Here is a 20346-nt window from a genome sequence, read left to right as displayed (position 1 = left end):
CATGCTACCTCTACAGTTTCTAGCTGCAATTCTTCTTCATGGATCATGTCAGTGCATGCTGTGCCTCGTTCCAGGAATGGCAGGTGCCAGATATGGCAGGAGGACTTGTCTTTCCAGCATCCCTGAAATGTGCCCCATCTCCCAACCCCCCATGCCATCTTCACGATGCGTGACATAGCAAGCTCTTTGTTCAGTGGAGGCTTGGAGAGAAACCTGGCTGGGCCCCTCCCATGCTCCCGCATTTGGCAATGGGTGTTCCCCTGAGCAGGACTGCTCTGAGGAAGCTGGCTTTTCTCCCTGGGGCTCTCGTGTGTCCTCCCGATGGCACTGGCTTCGAGATTGCAGCTCTGTTCGGCTTTGGGCCCTTCGCCTCCAGTAGGTCTGAAGCTGTAAGCTGTGAAGAAGAAATTCCTCCATCAGGACCGAAAACACATTGAGAGCATGGGTCAGTTCTGGGTCTTTTGCAAGTGACACATTCATGGAGTTTATCTAGACTCCTGGCTAACAGCACCCAAACTGGCAGTAGGGAAACTGTCAGCTGCCTGAAGACATTTCTGGCGGGTGCCGGCATGGGCATGTGCAGCTCTGGCCCAGCCCCCCGAAAGTCCAGGGAAAATGGCCCATGGCAGCCAAAGCCACAGGATTATTTCCAGGAAAAACTCAGCGGGCTCCCAAGGCAGCATCAGGTTAGAATGTAGATAAAATTGGTCTGGGATGTTCACATTAAATGAAAACAGAACTTAAAAAAAAATTAAAAATGGTATCATTCCATTTTACAAAAGCTTCCCTCCCCCAAAATGAACACAATTCATGGGCAATTTGGTCAACAACAGTGTTTCTCTGCCATTGTTTGGATGGGAAAATTCCAAGATATAAGATAATTTATTGAAAAGAATGCAAACACTATCATTCACTGTAGAATGTTTATCTTTTGGAGAAAATCTATTTAAGCTTTATCATTTTTAGATCCTTCCCAAGCTCCCCAAATTCTTTTACATACGAAAAAATGCTCATCTTCCTCATTAATAATAACAGGATACAACTGCAGAATATTCTCTAATAATGATCATTAACTCCTCTGTGGTTTTTATCACTCTGATATTAATGTGACATTGGAATTAGCAGGGTTTTCAATTTTTAAATAAGCCAAACAAATTTGGGGAAATTTTTTTAAATCTAAGCAAGCATATTCAACATTGCAGGGGCAGAGGGGATGGGCAGGAGGGGAGGTGGCAGTCAGGTCAGGCAGGCGTCTTTGTCAGGCTTGTCTTTGTGCCTGCAACACGCTCCTGGCACCGGCTCCAGCAGGCCCGGCTGACTGCCTCGTGCCATGCCTACCTGAGGGACAGCGAGATGGCACAACCCTGGACATCTCACAAAAGGGGCACTGCCCCCCGCTCCTCCCCGACAGCCTGCCTCCTCTGTGCCTTGAAATTTTATTGTTCCTCCACAGAGCCCCCTCCTCCGGGCGTCCTGTGGAAGAATGCAGCCTGCACGGCCCCTCCCGCACTCAGCTATCTGCTTGGCACAGGCCACACTCAGCTGGGACTTCGCTAAGGATCTCGCTTTCCTGGGCAAACACAGCTTCACCTGCCCTCCAAATCCCTCTCTCCTCCTCCTTCCCCAGCCCTCCCAGCTGAGCTATGTTAATCAGGTGGGGGACACAAGGTAACATTGAAGTAATTCAGCCAATTAGGCCCTGAATTGTTTGCATCCAACAGCATTTTGTATTTCTGCAAATGTGTGAAATGCAAAATGTGCCCTCCAGCAAAAACGACAGCAGCCATGTACTGGCGGCGTGTCAACAGATCCTGGGAGCGGGCGGCCCTGACGGCTAATAGCGACGCATGCATATGCTTGGGAAGGCCAGCCTTCTTTATGTGTGCGCCTCTCTGCGAGGGAGGCAGAGCTGGGGGTCTTGGTGGCAGATGGGCAAGGGTAACAGGGATTGGCTAATCCCAGATCTGCATTCTCTTCTTCACGTAGCAACTGGGGAAAGATGGGGCCAGCTGTCAAATGGAAGACTTTCATGGTCCCCTGCACACAACAGCTGCACAGGCCCTGCCTGCTTGGTTCTAAATTATTAAACATCTTTTTAGTTTGTTCCAGCTGCAGGCATCAGTGTGTTTATGCAGCCTTTGTGCATTTTACATATGATTCCTTCTCCCCTCCTCTCATCAAAATGCTGTTTGTAAAAGTCATTATCCCATCTGTGCCCCAGTTTGGCCAAACAGCCTAAGACAAATCCGATGCCATTCTCCTTCCAGGACAATTTGGGAGTTGAAGATGATTGCTGTGACTTGAGACTTCAGGGGTTTGCCGCATTCTCTCTGCCACCTGTAAGAGGTGGTGTCATCTCAGCAGCTTCAGGGGACCGACGCATAATGGGGATCTCTGCAAGTAAGATTTCATTGTTGCGCACTTATGGCTTTAGAGAAAACACACACTCAGAGAAAACCAAACACGGCCTCCGCATCTGCGGAGGTTTTCCAGCGCATTGTCATGGAGGAAGGGCAGCGGGCGAGTCTTCTTTCAATCGTGACTCCCCGGCAGCTCCTGTCCCCGAACAGTTCAACCGCAATCACACTGTTATGATTTGCCATTGACATGAATATTCACGAACAGGTATCAAGTGCGCTGCTCAAAGGGCTACTTTGGCAAGGAAGTCACTGTCGCCGGTCTCCTGGATGGGCCTAAGCTGTCTGGGAAGCCATAATGTCATAAACACGCCCCTGGCAGGACGGAGCCTGACCTGATGTGTTAATTATATTCCCGAACCCAAAAATGATTTGTTGGACCTGGTTGCTTCCTGCAGGATATTGCGGTGGCAGCCAGATTCCAGCACAAAATGAAGGTCACCAGCAACAGTTGCTTTGTTTGTAGCCAACATTAACTCTTTCATCCAAAGCTCACGGTGCTCTCAGGGTAGAGGCAGGAAGCGCCGGGCAGACCTGCCCGCTCTGTCCTACCTCTCCCGAGCTGTCCAGGAGCCCAGAGCTACAGACACCAGTGTGCAGGTCTCCTAGCCCCTGGCCAAGGGCCACTCCGCCTTCTCTGGCTGGGTCTGGGTCCTCCCTGGCCCCTAACACGGCCGCCCTCTGGCTCCCTGGCCCTGCTAGGTTGCCACTGGTTTATTTTTAATGTAACGGCACATGCTTCGAATGGGTTTTGTAATGGCATCTGAATAGTGTATTTCCCAGGGAGTTTCCATCAATGATCACCCATCGCCCTTCCTCTCCTGCTAGATCCGGGTACAATGAGACAAGGGCTAAGTGTGGCTCTTCTGCCGGGCCAGTAGGTGGCTGTCCCAGAGCCTCGGAATTGCTGCCAGACACACCTCCAAACTGAGGAGAAGAGAGAGACCAGCCAGGCCCTGGAACCCTCCCAAATCCAGGCGATGCTTGCTTAAAAGGTGCCAGGAATGCTAGAGAAAGGCCAGATTGAAGGCCCTGTCGGCTCAGGGCCTGGAGGCAGCATGGTGGGGGCAAGGCTGACCACCAGCAAGGCAGGTGTTAAAGACTACGTGATACCCACGGACAGCAAACCAGAAGAATCTCGATTGCCAAGAGTCCCTTGCAATGCCATATCTCCCTGTCTCCAGAAAACAACCAAACGGCCAAGGCCAATCAGACAAGACTGTGCTCATAGTCCCTTGGCAAAATCACTCTTTCCCTGGAAGAGAAGAAATGAATGCTTCATCAGGACATAACCTTTTAAAGTTTTCAGCTTTGTTTTTCTTATCCCAAAAGGCAGGGCTGCCCCTTTGGCCATTTTGAGGGACAGGGCTGTGCTTTCAAAGCAGTACCATGCAACCTTCACCAGTGGCTGTAAAATATCACTTAATGGGAATGAGTTTGCTCACAAATGTCTTAATGAAGTACTAAGCATTTATCGAACTTCGCTTACTTTAACTGCGGCCAGTAAAAGTCTCCAAGGACAATGAGGAAACCAAAATTTCCAGGGAATGTAAATTCCAGCTTCGGCTAATTTTGAGGACAATGATTTCTCTCCTTTATGAGGTGCATAATGAGGTAGCCCATAGCTTCAGCAGAGCAGTCTCTGAGCAGGCAGGGGCAGGGAGGGAGGTGGAGAGCAGGGGTGCTCCATCCCCAGGGCTGCGGAGCGCAGGAAGAGCCAGCTTCACACCAGACAAATGACTCTTTTGTTTCACTCATTTTTAATTAGCCTCCTTTTTAATGACCTAAGTTAATAAGTGTCAAAAGGTGCAAAACACAGCTTGTCTTTATTTTTAAAGTAGGAATTTGTCTTTAATCTTGAAGGAAAGCCCTGCCCTGGGTGAGTCTCGCCTGCAGAGGAGGCAGTGACCGCTCTGGCCAGCGGTCCCCGGGCACCACACCTGCCGGGCACCGTGGGTCCTGAGGAGCTACTGGGATGGACCCGGGATCCCACCTCTTCCGGAAGCCACAAGGCACCCCAGCACAATCTCAGACAAGCTCCCACTGGGCCCAACCTCCCAGGAGCTCACTCTGCATTCCTCCTACTGCTCTGAATAGCATCCCTTGAAGCTGCCTGTCCTGTAATGGACAGCAGGCAAGGGCCAAGCGGGTGACAGGCTGTTTCACCCCAGGGGTCTGGGGAAGATGACACAATTCACAGGTCACCAGGCAATAGGCAAGGTCCCACCCACAGGGCCAGCATCCCAGGCAGCTTTTCTTCCCTCTGCCATTACCATCACTGCGGGCTCAGCGCTCGGTGCATGCCGCTCATCTTCCTCTGCTTCCTCTGCTAGCCCCAACATGCAGGAGGAACCCAGAACCACACAGAGTGAGGGAAGGGAAGGCAGAGGCTCTTCAGGCTTGGAGACTTTTCCTAGGGTATGCTCCTGGAGGGAACTGTGGAGTGTGTGTGTGTCCACCTGTGTGTGAGTGCACACACAGGCATGTCCAGCTCTGGTTTCTGGTGGGCTCCTAAAGACACATGCTACTTGGCATACATTTAAACCCCACTCCACCGGGCTTCCGTGGCAGAAAGCTACAGAGAGGATGAGAAACCTCTCCTGTGAGTGACGGAGCCAGGATTCACTTTGCGGTTTCCGGGACTCGGATGCCACAGGTGTGGGAGAGGCAGGAGCTAGTTCAGGCCGCCCAGAGCATCTCGGGCCAGATGGCTCACTGGGGAGGCAGCAGTATTACTTTTGTGGCATTTTATGGTGTAGATAAATATTCCCGCCAGGCCAGGCTCCAACCACAGCGCTCACATTTGTTTAGGATCAAACGGGGTGAATGAACAGGAGGTGAAGTGCTGATTCAAGGGTCTGCACCACCAAAGCCTTTGACTGAAAATGTAGCTCCCATGGACAAGCCCATATCCAGCACTGTGTCCCTTAATAAGATGAGCCAAACACTCATGGTGGACACGAGTCTCCGCAGCAGTTGTCCATCCCTCAGAGAGGTTCATGTGGAAACCTCTCGCTCACCAAGGCACCTGTCTGCGGAGCCCGGACAGAGTGGGTGAGCTGGCTCTGGGGATTGTTTGCAAAGACAGAACACAGGAGCAAGATTCTACCTCGCAAGACTCTCATAGAAACTCCCAAATTTTAAGATGTGCTGGACTCCACTCTATTTTACACTTGAAGGGTCAAAATGGGCAGAAGTTTTGAACGGCCCATGGGAACCCATTGTGATGGGTGTGTGGGTAGATATATTACCATACATTTATAAATACATTTACATAAATAAAACCAGGTTTGTGGCTTAGGTTTGTTGGTACAAGTAATTTCCATAAAAATTAATATTCCTAACTTTACTGGAACTAAATAATTAAGGAAGAAAGTATATTACAATAATAAAATTATCAACAGACTTTTGACAAGCAGTCATGTGCTTGTAAATGAAATTTATTTAGGTGCCACTCAAAACATTGTAATTAAGAGGTACAGAATGCATTACCAGATGGTTCCTGTTTAGTGGCTATTTCCTTTAGAGAACACGGAGATTAGAATGAGCACTAACTAGCACCTAAAATACTCATCACCCCAAGCCCTTAAAACAGCACCCTGATCATGATGCTTCTGTGTATAGCATAACTGTCATGAAAAATTGGTTGCTAAACATGTGTATAATATAAATTTAACTGACCACTAGTTAAAAATAAAAATGGGGAGCAAGAACAATTGTGAGACTACCAGGGTTTTAGAGCTAGGATGTAGGAAATACATTAGGAAAATGAATTCTTATATAGTAGTTGCTAAATTCTTTGACTACACCATGGTGTCACCGGACAGTTCAACTTAGTAAATCAGAGAGCAGGTGGCTAGTCAAGGCACTCTGTCAAGTCTTGGTGCCTTCATCCTAAGGACAGTTACTGTCTTATTTTCCAGGGATTACTCTTATAAAAGTGGTTATGTGCTCTGTGGGGTAGATCCTCAGAGGCATAAGATATTGGAGCTAGAAGGATCCAAACTCCTCATTGTACAGATAATGTCTCCAAGGCTCAGAGATGTTGAGTTAACCAAGATCACACAGGGGTTGGGTGGTGTATGAGTCTGCCCCAGCGTCACAGCAAAGCACCACAACCTGGGTGGCTTAAGCAACAGAATGTACGTCTGTAGAGTCCTCGAGGCTAGAAAGCCAAGAGCAAGGTATTGGCAGTGTTGTTGGTTTCTTTTGAGGCCTCTCTCTTTGGCTTGTAGACAGCCATCTTGTCCCTGTGTCTTCACCTGGTGTCTCCTGTGTGTGTGTCCTAATCCCTCTTCTTATAAGGACATCAGTCAGATTGGATTAGTGTCCACCCTAATGACCTCCTTCAACCTCCATTACCTCTTTAAAGGCCCTATATCTCCAAATACAGACAGTCCCCAACTTACAATGGTTTGACTTTATGCTGGTGCAAAAGCGACATGCGTTCAGTAGCAACTATACCTCTGGTTTTGAATTTTGATCCTTTTCTGGGCTAGGGATATGCAGTGAGATACTCTATCTCAATGCTGGGCAGCACCAGTGAGTCTCAGCTCCAGGGCAGCCATGCTGTCAGGAGCAGACGCAGCCGAAACTCTACAGTGGACTCTGTTGCCAGACGACTTGGCTCAACTGTAGCTGACGTACGTGTTCTATCATGTTGAAGGTGGCCCAGGCCAAGCTGTGATGCTCCATAGATTGGGTGGATTAACGCATTTTCCATTTATGATGTGTTTACTGGGATATGACCCTATCATAAGTTGAGGGGCATCTGCGCAGTCACATTCTGAGGTATTGAAGGTTTGAGCTTCAATGTATAAATTTTGGGGGAGAAACAGTTCAGCCCATAATAGGTGACAATATTAGGCTCTTTGGGGCCACCTGATCTTTTGCTTTGTCTCCTATATCCTATAATTTAAGGACATCCAGAAGGCCCCCACCTCGAAAGACCTCTGTCAAACATTAGTTGTTCTTCCCTTGCAGCCAGGTCTTTGTAAACACACATGTCTTTCGGAACAGAGCCCCAGGAGCCACTCATGACTAAATGAAGGCTTTCCCTGCGCTGTGGTGAATGGGGTGGGATTTGGAGGCAGTAATCTAGAGGGAGTTTAGTGCTGCTGGGGGAGGGCACCAGCCTTACTGTCTGAGCAGTTGGAGGGCAGCCTGCTGACTCCTGGAACAGCAGGTGTTAAGGGCTGGTGGTTGGGAGAGCAGCTCCCCTGGCGAGGCAGGAGGTGGCATCATATGCAGAGGAAGCCAACCTTTCCTACCCGCAACCACACTGCCCTTGAGCCCTTGTCCAGACTCAGCCTGGTTTGCTGTTGACTGGGAGTGATAATTCATGCATGTTCAATATCACCAAGAATAATCACCTAAAGCTAACATGTATTGAGTGCTTACTACATGCTAGATGTTATTCTAAGTCTTCATCTGTAGTAACTAATTTCATATTCACAATAACTTAGTGGGATAGGTAGGATTATTATTCCCATCTGACAGATGAAGAAATGGTGGCACAGAGAGATGAAGTGACTTGCCCAGATTCATGCAGCTTGGAAGCAGCAGTTCAGGAGTTTGAAACTAGATTACTGGCTTTCAAGACACACACTGTCCACCACCATGCTTGCCACTTTTCTGCAGCAGTAAAGATAGGAGGTGAATACATTTTCAGCCACATGCTCTTAAAGATAGATTTATCTTGGTATCAAATGTCTTTGACACTCCTAATGATACGCTTGCAAAGCACATATGTGAAGACCTTGAAGCAGCTTACAGAGCAAAAAGCAACCTAACATTTGAGTCAAGAGCAGCAATGCAGGCAACTGGTTGGCACATTTAAAACTCACTACATTCTGCCTTCCTCTCTTCCCTCCCTCTTTCTTTCCTTTGCCCTTTCCTTCCTTCCTCTCTTCCTCCTCCTCTCTCTTTCCTCCCTCCCTCCTTCCCTCCCTTCCTTCCTTCCTTCTTTCCTTCCTTCCTTCTTTCCACCCTTCTCTCCTAGTTGTAAGGCAGCCAATACCAGCTGGGACCAATCTAGAAGGAGTCCAAGTGGGGCAGCAGTCTTGCAAGGTCACGAAATTAACTGCAAAAAACCAGAATGGATCAAATAAGAAAATATACTAAGAATGATGGGAGCTAGGTTTTTTTTTTTTTTTAAAGAGACAATTATAAAAAGGAGGAAGTTAGAGTAAACCTTGAAGCTGGTTAAAACTGGAGGTATTTGATCTCATAGATAGGTACAGCCATAAATACAATACCTGTGTGTGCTCATGTGCACACACTCATGTTTTCTAGTTCTGTTCACTGAGAGGGCTGGGAGCACCAACACTCCAGGAGCACTGAGCACACCTAGAACCAGATCTTGGTTTCTAAACACCATCCTCCACTAAAAGGAACCTGGCCTTCTTGGGAAAATGGAGGATTGTGTTGAGAAAACAACAGGTTATTCTGGACCATCTATTAGTGCCAGAAAATAAAAAACTTGCAGAATGAAGAAGGGTTAGGGGGTTACCAGATGGTTAGGGTTAGGTCAAAGGGGTAACTTTAAGTGCTCTTAAGGGCTAAATTTGAGACAATTTGAGCAGCAAAATAATTGTAATGGATTATAACCTATGGCATAGAATAGATACATAGAATTATAACTTATGGAATAAAAGAAGGACTCACTTACATAAATAAATAACTAAGAAGAAAAAAACTGCTCCTTACAGTTGAATACCAACAGATAAATATAGAAGAAATTATGGAAGTAGAAAATCACCATTTGGCAAACATCATAGTAATAATTCATGTAGGCAAGGGACATCAATGGATGCCAAAGCTAGTGGGTAAGAGGGCTAAGGAATCCTGTCTTATGTAGTGCCAAAATGTCAAAATGTCACCTCTCACCATGCTCCTCCATGAGAAAGGCAGGGAGCGTAACTTTAGAGAGGAGAAACCAAGCAGGCACAACCTCAATCAAGTCACCCAAGGGACCACCTTCGGAAACAGCACAAATTAATATCATGCACTACAGTGACAAGAACACAGCACCACTCCTGTGATATTCTGGCAGAATTATAAACTGTGGCTCTGTAAAACACTGATGAAACACACATTGAAGAAGACAGAATGACTGGACTGTAATCTCTGGAACTGTCAAGATCACAGAGGACAAAGACCAAGCAACTGTTCAAGATTGATGGAGCCTAGGCAGGCATGAGCCTTGATCCTCTGGCACTAAAGAGTTCACTCAAGGAGAAACCTGAATGGGGTCTCTGGAAGGTGAATACGGGGAGTTCTTTGGGCTATTCTTGTAAACTTACTGTGTTTTTTAACACAGTAAGTGTTAAAAAATTTTAACTAAGAGTTAAAAAAAAAAAATCCTCCAAAATGTAGTTCTCTGGCATCTAGATCAGAGGTCCCCAGCCCCTGGGTACCAGTCAGTGGCCTGTTAGGAGCCAGGCCACACAACAGGAGGTGAGTGGCAGGTAAGCCAGCAAAGCTTCCTCTGTATTTACAGCTGCTCCCTATTGCTCACATTACCACCTGAGCTCCCCCTCCTGTGAGATCAGCAGTGTGTTCAATTCTCATAGGAGCAGGAGCCCTATTGTGAACTGCGCACGCAAGGGAGATAGGCTGCCCGCTCCTTATGAGAATCTAATGCCTGATGATCTGCCACTGTCTCCCATCACCCCCAGATGGGACTGTCTAGTTGCAGGAAAACAAGCTCAGGGCTCCCACTGATTCTACATGATGGTGAGTTGTATAATTATTTCATTATATATTACAATGTAATCATAATAGAACGAAAGTGCACAATAAATGCAATGTGCTGGAATCCTCCTGAAACCATCCCCTCCCTCCGCCATCTGGGGAAAAATTTGTCTTCCACGAAACTGGTCCCTGGTTCCAAAAAGGTTGGGGACCACTGATCTAGATGATGAAAATAAAGCATTAGCTAACCTCTCAAGAAGGGGTGGCAATGAGAAAGAAACATGTCTAATCACAAGGACCCAGGGGCTTAGGGAAAATAAACTTTTCAGATACAAAAGGAAGTGAAGTCATATTCTTTCTTACAGGGCTAATGGGAATACATATATCCTTTTTCAAAAGCATTTTGGTTGGATGTATTTTTAGACTTGGATTATTTTTTCCCTTTGGCCGTACAGTTCCATTTCTGGGACACAGTCCTATGGAAATAATCTGAAATTTGGAAAACAGTGTATGTCCAAATAGATTCATTGCAAAGTTATTAATAAAAACAAAAGTTTGAAATCAGTCCAACTGTTCAACCTAGGAGAACAGATTCATAAACTTGGTATATCTACCCAGTAGATATACCGCAAACACAATGGCTGTCTTTGCACTACCGCCGCAAACACAATGATGTTTCCTAGAATGATGCCTGGCCACTATAAACAATGTTTATAAAGAGTTTATGATGTGACAAAATTCTAGTATTTGTTTAAAAAGAAAAGTAACATAATCTTTTATTTAAATGATTCAATGCATACTGTGTATAAAAACGTGTCTTCTTTTTTAAAAATTCTAACCTTTACAAATTAATAAAAATGTAACGAGGAGCTCACCTATGAGTAAAACTGTTAGTGACTTTTTTCTTTTCTGCCTACTTTTTGTACTTAAAAAAATGATAACATACATGTTTTACCTTTATAATGGGAAAACAAGATAAATTTTATTTTTGTAAAGCAATTGAGCTGTTAAATTGTTTAAATGCTATGAAGCACAGAAAACAAAAAGTCAAATTGAGGCAGCTTCAGAGAGGGATGGCAGCCCTCTCTGCCCCACTCCAAAAAAACCCATACATCCCTAAACTGATTTCTGTCCACAGCCCCCCAGGAGGCTTCTACAGCAAACACAGTTCCTTATCACAAGACTGTATGGCTAAAACATGCATATTTGTGAATTATCTATTTCTTTAGTAATGTGTAAAGCAAGAGGTTCACTCTGAAAAGTAGAGTTCACCTTACTTGCCATAAAATGAGAGTTTCAAACTTTTGGGTTAAGCCTGAGAACAGCTGGGGAGGCGGGGAGCAAGTGTGACGCGGATGAAAGAACGGTGCATTTCACAGAGCCATGGTGGACATTTGGATGGAGGTCTGTCAGTAACACAAAGCAGGCGGGTTAGGCTGAGGAGAGGACAGAGAAACATCCTTACCCTGCCTTGAGGTCTCCAGCAGGCTGGCCCTTCCCAAAAGTCTTTGCAAAAGCTTGCAGAAGCTCCCACTTGCCTGGCACATGAAATGAAATTAAAGCAATTATTGGGGGTGATTAATCTGACCGTCACTCTGAGAATGGGTGGTAGGGAGAGACAGGGATGTAGGCCTGGGGCACTGATGGACACTGATGGAGAAGGAGCCCAGAGGCTACAGAAGTGAAGAAACCAGCAGGGGAGGGGGCAGAGGATACCAGGGAGAGATCCTCAGGGAACCAGCACCCTCAAGCACAGGAGGAGCCAGGCAGGCCAGAGAAAGAGATCCTGGGACAGGAGAACTGAGAAGGACAGCACCCCAAAATTCAGGAGGAACTGAACTCTAAGAACTCAGGAGCAACATCAAACCTGAGAGAGGATAAGGGACCCATGGATTTGACATTTTTCTAAGGTATTGAGTCTTCTTTAAGGGAATTATTTCAGATGTCAAATTGCAGGGTTTATTTTAGCATAAATTAACAAAATTATGTGATGGGAATGTAAGCCTCACCTACTGCAATGAGGAAACAGACATAGCTCTTAATCAAATACTGTACCTTTTATCTCATTCTTAAAAGTGGGTTCTTAAATGACAATCATCTGATGTATTATAGGGTAAAACATAAGTCATGTCTATGAAATGTTCTAGTAGAAACAGGTAACTGAAAATAATGAACTGGAAACTACTAATCATGCCAGAGCAGTGGACATTCATACGAAATGTGATTTTAGTGTTACGCATTCAGCATACCTACAGTGACTTTTTTGCAGATATTTCCTGTCATCAAGCATAGCAACCATTGTTACATATGAAATAAGGCCAGCACAAAGTGTGGTGTTTATCGTAGAAACTACTTCCTGTATATCTGATTGTCATCTACATTTTCTGTTCTTAAAGAAAGTGCAATGATTTGGGAATCAGGGATGGGAGAATGACAATGAGGCTCTTTGAAGCCATTTTTCTGGGAAAAATCTATGCTGATTGGGCTACATGGTGTTTCAGTAATTCTAGAGATAGGAAGGATGTGGTCTTATTTCATGTCTAGGCAGCTTTTGAAAAACTTCCAAGCTCCTTTAAGTTTAATTTATAAATAAGTTGTCTCTCCATTCTTCCAGCTTTAAGTGCAAGAAATTTACTTCTTGTCACACATTTACAAAATGATTCTTAGCGTTCACTTCTAGCGTATTCTAACGCCTTAAATGATACAGGTGCTTATGTCAAAATGTGATCCCAGGCTAGGCACAGTGGCTCATGTGTGTAATTTGGGAGGCCGAGGAGGGCGGATCATGAGGTCAGGAGTTCAAGACCAGCCTGGCCAACGTAATGAAACCCTGTCTCTACTAAAAACACAAAAAATTAGCTGGGCGTGGTAGCAGGCACCTGTAATCCCAGCTGCTTGGGAGGCTGAGGCAGGAGAATTGCTTGAACCCAGGAGGTGGAAGTTGCAGTGAGCAGAGATCGCACCATTGCACTTCAGCCTGGGCGAGAGTGTGAGACTCCGTCTAAAAAAAAAAACAAAAAACCATGATCCTAGAACTAGCAAATTAACTTCATGTTCCATTTCCAGATCCTGTGCCATTAACTCTGGTGCTCTTTGTGTGTATGTAGTAAATCCTTCGCTTCATTACTCTGCTCATAGAACATCTTACATGGGTGCCTTTGTGTCCTGCATTGTGGGTAGCAGTGCGGCTGCAATCCCTCAGCATCCACAGCCCAGCCCATGTTTACCCCCAGGCCCATCAAGACCAGCAGCATCTCATCCCCTTTGCCAGCCCGTCCACTGTGCATGTCTGAAGCTCGGCGCGTTTTTAGAACCACTTCTCTGTCCCTGTTTAAGTTTCAGCAAATTCTAATTTGTTGTCCTCATTCCATCAAATTATATCCAGTACAAGCGTGTCAGCAGGATGTCATAACTTTCTTCTCTCCACACTCAACATAATTTACTCACAGCTTCATTTGAGACCAATTATTCACATATTAATTTTTCGCCACAAAGAATGCAGCGGTACCAGGCAGCCCAGGGGCCTCCTGCGACGAGTCTTTGCAAATGGTGTCCTGGCGCACACACCCAGGGTGACCACAGGCTGGGATCTGCCTTTCTGAAGACATTGCCTGTGTTGCGGGGGTGGGGTGGGAGGAAGGAGCATCCTGAGGGGTGCATGTTTGAAGCCGTAGCTGCCGCAGGAAAGTAGAGATCCCCTGGGGGGGGGGGGGGGGGGGCAAAAACCCGAAGGTACCAAGTGATCTGATGGGCAGAAGGCCACTCCCTGAAACTGACTGAGTCCACCGCATTACCGAGGGCCCCATGTATTTCAAGCACCCGCCATCCCCAACGTGTTTTAATGGCAATCGTTCTGTAATTGTCAATCCACAATCCTATGTGTCCACATCCCCTCCCCAGTCGGCACCTCCAGCTTGTATTAATTGAACAGCCCAGCCCATGCGGCTTCATCTTGGTAAACAAGCGAAGAAAGATTTTTCTAGAAGCTACAGTGTGAACTCCTTTCTGGAGATCGGTTATTAGCTGCAGGCTTCTGTTTCATTCGCCTGCGTTTCACTTTAAAGCCAGCTGCCACCACCGCCACAAACACAATGATGAGAGAGGTCATAGAGCAGCAGTTGTGCATGAAAGATGTGAAAATTTACTGCAAATGAGACAAGAGCAGTAAATTCATTTTTATTCAAATTACTGTCATCATACATTACCACGTCTCCTGTAAACATTGTGCTTCAGACAGGGTGACAGCATATTATTATTGGTGAGATTATACTATTATTAAGCTATTAACATGTCACCCCTGCTTGAAACACTGACTCAGCTTGGTTCTGCAAAACAGGACAAGGGAGGAGACACGCAGAGGTGACAGAAAGGTTAGTTTTAAGATGGCAGGCGGGTGGAGAATGACAGCTGGCACTTAGGGACCCGCATCACAAGGGGCCTGTGCATTTTTATTTGGGAACCTTCATCATATCCTTGCACCAAAGACTGTGTTTGGCCTCCTTCACAAAACACTTTGCTCAAACATTACTAAGTAGTAAAAATGCTTCCTTCAAAACCAAAAGCAAAAGGAAGTCGGGCTGAAAGAGGTCCATCCTTGCCTTAGGTCATCCTGTGACTGAGGAGGCTGCCTTCTCCAGGGACGCTTCCCTCACTGTGAGCATCCAATTGTGTGTGTCAAGCAGGTGTGTATAAAGCAGAGGGAGGCACCCGGTGCTGAGCTCTGACAATGCAATTGCACAAAATGCCAGACAGAAGCCTCTCTGACAACCCAACGTTGCCTCTCTAATTCCTCCTGCAGGACAGCTGTCTTCTAGTTCTGGGCTCCCGGTCTCCAGGGGTTGAGAAGAATGAGCGTGTTCGACTCTACAGGCTTCAGAGACCTCTGGTGTGGTGTTGCTGCCCGCCATTACTGAGACGTACAGATCACAATGCATCCAGACATCCCTTTCTATCTGCAGAAGGTCACAATTCGCCTGGCCAGAACCAACATATTAGCATTCTTAAGAATGTTTGTTTTACTTATGGGACTTTTTCTGTCGCCACTGCAGCCACTTCAGAGGCAGTGGACTCAGAGCAATCCCACCTGATCACCCACAGTCGCTCTGGCCGGATGCCTTTTCTTGTGGTTCCAGGATGTCACCATTTTCTCCAGCTGAGGGTCTGTCTACACTGAGGATGAGGACGGGAAGAAGCCCCAGCAGCCTCGCTGGGGGTCAGGGCAGCTCCTCCTGACTTAAGACAGCCCCATTCCCATAGCTCCATTGGCCGTTCTTGGGTCTTGGACTCAACCACTACTCCACCAGCCCTGGGCGGTAGCTGTTTATCAAGTCTGAAGATATTTGTGTAAATAGAGTTTGTTTCAGTGTTTTGTGGGCTCCTTTGGACAAAAATGACATTTGTGAACCCAAGTACAGAGCAAATGTCGAACAAGTTTTGTTCTAAGTTAGTTGGGAAGGAGCCTTGTGAAGTAGAACAAATTTAGGGATACATCAGTGTCTTACTAATGATCACATTTTAGGCTCGACGAAAAAAAAAAATTAAAATGACGGCGCAGCTCAGAAGGTGTTCCAGCCTCAAAAGCTGTGTCTGTGTGTGGAACTCGCTGCATGCCCCCATGCTGGCTCAGCCTTCTCAGGCTGTTAGAAGTTCCTTTTTAAAGATGGTATCTTAGGCAGTAAGAATATAACTGATATCTTGAAAGCTCTGAGTTGCATGTAATATTTTGTAAAATTGTCCTTACACAATCAAGAAGCTGAGAAATTGGCAAATGTAAACCATCCACAGGTTCTGAGCTTGATCTTTTACCACTTGTATAACCATTTTGTTCTCCTTAAACTTCTCTTAGAAATCTGAATAGCAAGGCATCCCTTACTCTTCCATTGATAATGGACATTTCTCTCTCCTCTCTAACATCCTCCCGCTCATCTCTTCTTTAAGAAAGTGGGTCTCACCTCTCATGGCCAAGGATCACCTCGGCTCAGGGTCCCACTCCCCCAAGTGGTCTTCTCTCCTGGTTGATGCAATCCTTCCAAAATAAAAATCCATCAGTCTGGGGTTTCTGGATAGCAGGTGCAGGTGTGTGCCCCCACCTCACCAGCCACACATACAATGGCTTCCCTCTTTTGTCAAAATGAGCAACTTAACCCTTGGTCATGAACCTCCCCCATCTCTCCCAGGCACGAATCCACAATGCCCCAAATTCTCTTCCTCAGGATTAGCTCTCAGCTTTCTCTGGCATCAGTGGAGCTCTGTACAAGGGACTGACCATGACGTTTTTCTTCCATGCCTGTTTTGTGTCACAAGGATAACCATAATTTTGAAAGTGAGGTAGGAGACCACCAGGACTTATTTCCCAGTCCAGACAGGATAAAGTAAAAAAACTAGCAGGAACCAGCAGATGGCCAGGAAAGTGATCCCTGGCTACCCTCATTGCTCATTAGCATAAGACACTCCCACCAGCATCATGACAGTCCACAGGTGCCATGGCAACAACCCAGAAGCTACTGTCCCAATGACCCATGACAATGACCCAAAAGTTACCACTCCTTTCCTAGAAAGTTCTCAATAACCTGCCCCTCAGTTTACATTAACCCACCCCTTAACTTGCATGTAACTGAAAGTAGGTATAAGTACAGTTGCCAATAGCCCAGAAGTGTGGGTCTGGGTGCACCACCTATGAGTTAGCTCTGCTCTGCAAGGAGCAGCTCCCATTTAATAAAAGATTGCTGTCTAACACCACTGGTTTGCCCTTGAATCTCTTTCTGGGTGAAGCTAAGAACCCTCCTGGGCTAAGCCCTTGTTCTGGGGTTCACCTGCCCTGCAACAAAAGGAGAAAGTTGAAAGAATTCACCAGATGTAATTAAGGGAGGGTCTGGCAAGATGTCATCCATGCATCTTTTTGGAGAATCACATGCCAGAGAAAGTTTTCCAAGGATCTTCTAGTCCAGTTCCTGGCCCTCACACAGTGAGAATTTTCTAGGGCTTTGGAGATATGACCAAGGCCCAGAGAGAGGAAATGTGATAAATTTATTGTTTAATAATTCACCACGCCCAAGTTTGCTTGGCTGGTTAATGGCAGAGAATAAACGGAACCAGGTCTGATGCAAGCCTCACACCCTCCCCTCTGCCACCTTGAGAAGAGCCAGCTCAGCTCCAGTTCCAGGCACCACCTCAAGCCAACACGCTTTTTGTTTTCTGTTTTTTTTTTTTAAGGAAACAAACCACTTTTATTGACCATATTATGCTACAGAAAAAAAACCTAATAATAATAGATGTGTAGACAAGGAACAAATAAATAGTAACCAGGAGCATCACAGAGATCATTTAAATTTAAAAATATTTTCCATGATTAGGAAGAGAACCATTTCGAAGTCTGCATGTCTGGTAGAGGAAGTTCGGAGAAAGTGTTATTCTTCCTAGCCAAAACCTGTTTTACTTGCTCTTGACAAAAGGCTAAGATCTACAAGAAAAGCAATGTAGCCCTCATGCTCCAGAGCTCAACTGTGCTCCACCAATGTGTCCACAAACGTGTTGACTGCCGATCTGTCCACAACGAAGCTTTTAGGTGGTTGTTCCAGGTGGGTTGTACAGTAAAGGAGGGGAGGGGTGGATAAAATGGGTGCCGTGATGCAGCTGCTGGCTCTGGCCACACCACCTGAATCTTTCCCAGGTAATATAACCATGGCCAGTTCTGAATGGAGAACCTCCAATCCACCAACTCTGTACCATTTCTGGCCTGGGTAGAAAGTCAGAGGGCTGGGATCTTTCCAGGGGTGGCTCTCACACTCCTGAGTGTGGAAGTCTGGCCACAGATCCAAAACACACTATGCTCAACCTATTGGAAAGACGCTTTTGAGAAAAGTTTTGTCTTCCCATAAGCGAAGGTAGTCCTGTGAGCAAAGTCAGTAACATCCCCGTGATGCTCCTGCAAAGCATTCAATTCAGCAGTTGTGAGGGTACGTTCTGAAGTAAGGAACTGGGGTCAGCCACATGTGACTTGGGGCAAGGGATGTGACCTTCTTTTGCCTCAGTTTCCATTTCTGAAAACAGGAGATAACACAAGCATCAGCTGCATGAAGTCAGGCCTGGATGTGAGCCTCAGACAACCACACACACCAAGCAACAATTGACCCATCAAGAGCAATAACTAAGTCCCTGTACCAAGGCCTCTCTGTAACAAGGCCTTCAGCAAATGCAGGCTTCTTGTGGTCAGCTTCCCAAGGCAGGCACCTCATTCATCAGATGCCATGCCAAATGCCCATTTTCTGGTACAAGGGGATGTCCAGTGAATGCTGGCTGAATAGATCGTGTGATAGTCCGTGTTCATGCTGCTGATAAAGACATACCTGAGACTGGGCAATTTACAAAAGAGAGAAATTTAATGGACTCACAGTTCCATGTGTCTGGGGAGGCCTCACAATCATGGCAGGAGGTGAAAGGCATGTTTCACATGGTGGCAGACAAGAGAAGAGAGCCTGTGCAAGGGAAATCTCCCTATAAAACCATCAGATCTCATGAGACTTATTCGCTATCACAAGAACAGCACAGGAAACACCTGCCCCCATGATTCAATCACCTCCCACCAGGTCCCTCCCACGACATGTGGGAATTCAAGATGAGATTTGGATGGGGACACAGCCATGTCTCACCTGCCCTCCTGGGAGTCTGCCAGGCACAGCAGGTGCAAAGATGGAGTTTATCCCAGCAGAGATGGTAAACCCACGACACCTGGGCAGCGGCAAAGCCATCCTCAGCTACAAAGACACTTCCAATGACCTAGGATACTCATGCCAGCAAAAAGGGAATGCAGACCCCCATCCCTCACACATGAGATCCATCAGCCTGAGCCCACACAGGGAAGACACTTTCTATCTTTGACCAAGTGATGCATTGTCACACTCTCTGCAGGAAGGAGGGAAGACAGGGTGTTGCCTGGAGCACAGCAGACACTGCATCCTCATTTGCCAAATGAGTGCCCCTTAAGGATATAAAAGCCTTGGCCGAGGGGGAGGAGGGAACTACCAGAATCTCAGGGCAAACCAGAGCCCCGGGCTTCAGTGCCCTTAATTCAGGGTAATGTTGGTCCTTCTGATTGTGGTCTTTCTACAAAGGGAACTGAGAGAAACCAAGTGAATTCCACCAGAGTTCCAGGGCCTTAGGGAGACTGGCTGTGTGGGGACAGGCCTGGGCCACACTAGAAAGAAGTGTCGACAGGAGTTGAGGAGAGGGTGCCTGCATTGCGTTTCCCGAGACACCCCTCCAGCGTGAAACCTTCAGCAAATGTCTTAATATACTAGGATGGGTAAGAGAAGAAAGGAAGAGGGACAGGTGGCTAAATTCCAGCGAGGCAGGAGAAACAGGTTCTACTGCACCACGGCACTGCAGGGTGACCTCAGTTAACATGGCATTGTATATTTTCAAATAGCCACAAGAGAGGACTTCTGAATGTTTCCAACACAAACAAGTGATAAATGTTTGGGTGACAGATATACTCATTACCCTATTTGATTATTACCCATTATATATGTGTACTGAAAAATCACACTGTGCCCCTGAATATGTGCAATTATTCTATGTCAATTAAAAATAATAGTAATAAAGTCTACATACACAAGGGCCTCCTGTGAGGGGCACTTTGGGAAAGTAAAGGACTCTCCAGAGCCCAGAGCAATGGGCTGCAAGCACAGTCAGTGACCAAGGCCAACCCCGGAGCCCAGCATGATGGGCCAGAGTGGAGGCCCCACACTCTGCCAAAACCACAGGGACACGAGCCCCCAGACCCCGGCCCAGAGAGCAGGGGCCTCCCAGCTCTATGAGGGATGGAGGCCTGAGCTGTCTTTAATCAAAGAGTGGAGCCCAGAGTCTGCAGGTGTCAGAACAGGGAGTGCATGGATCCCTGCAGAGGATGGGCCCTCCCACTAGCAGACAAGAGCTGGGAGGGCAGGAATCACACTTGCGATTCACAGCTGGATTCCCAGTGCCCACCAAGCCCCTGGCCCATAATAGGTGCTCCATAAAAATTTGTTGACTAAATAAGTCACCGAACATTTCTTTCCCACTAGACTGTGAACCCCTTGAGGCCAGGGTCCATATTCCAATTCTGTATCTTCCAGGAGGAGCACATGCCCAGCTCATAACAATTGACTTAATAAATGATTATTGAATGATTGAATGAGGGTAGCCCCGTGGAGATCAGAAAGACACGTGCAGGTGTCAGGCGCCATCATGGGAGCAT

Source organism: Pan troglodytes, chromosome 8, assembly GCF_028858775.2.
Source record: "Pan troglodytes isolate AG18354 chromosome 8, NHGRI_mPanTro3-v2.0_pri, whole genome shotgun sequence".
NCBI classification, from domain to species: domain Eukaryota; kingdom Metazoa; phylum Chordata; class Mammalia; order Primates; family Hominidae; genus Pan; species Pan troglodytes.
The sequence above is the reverse complement of the archived record's forward strand: the minus strand, read 5'-3'. Positions refer to the sequence as shown.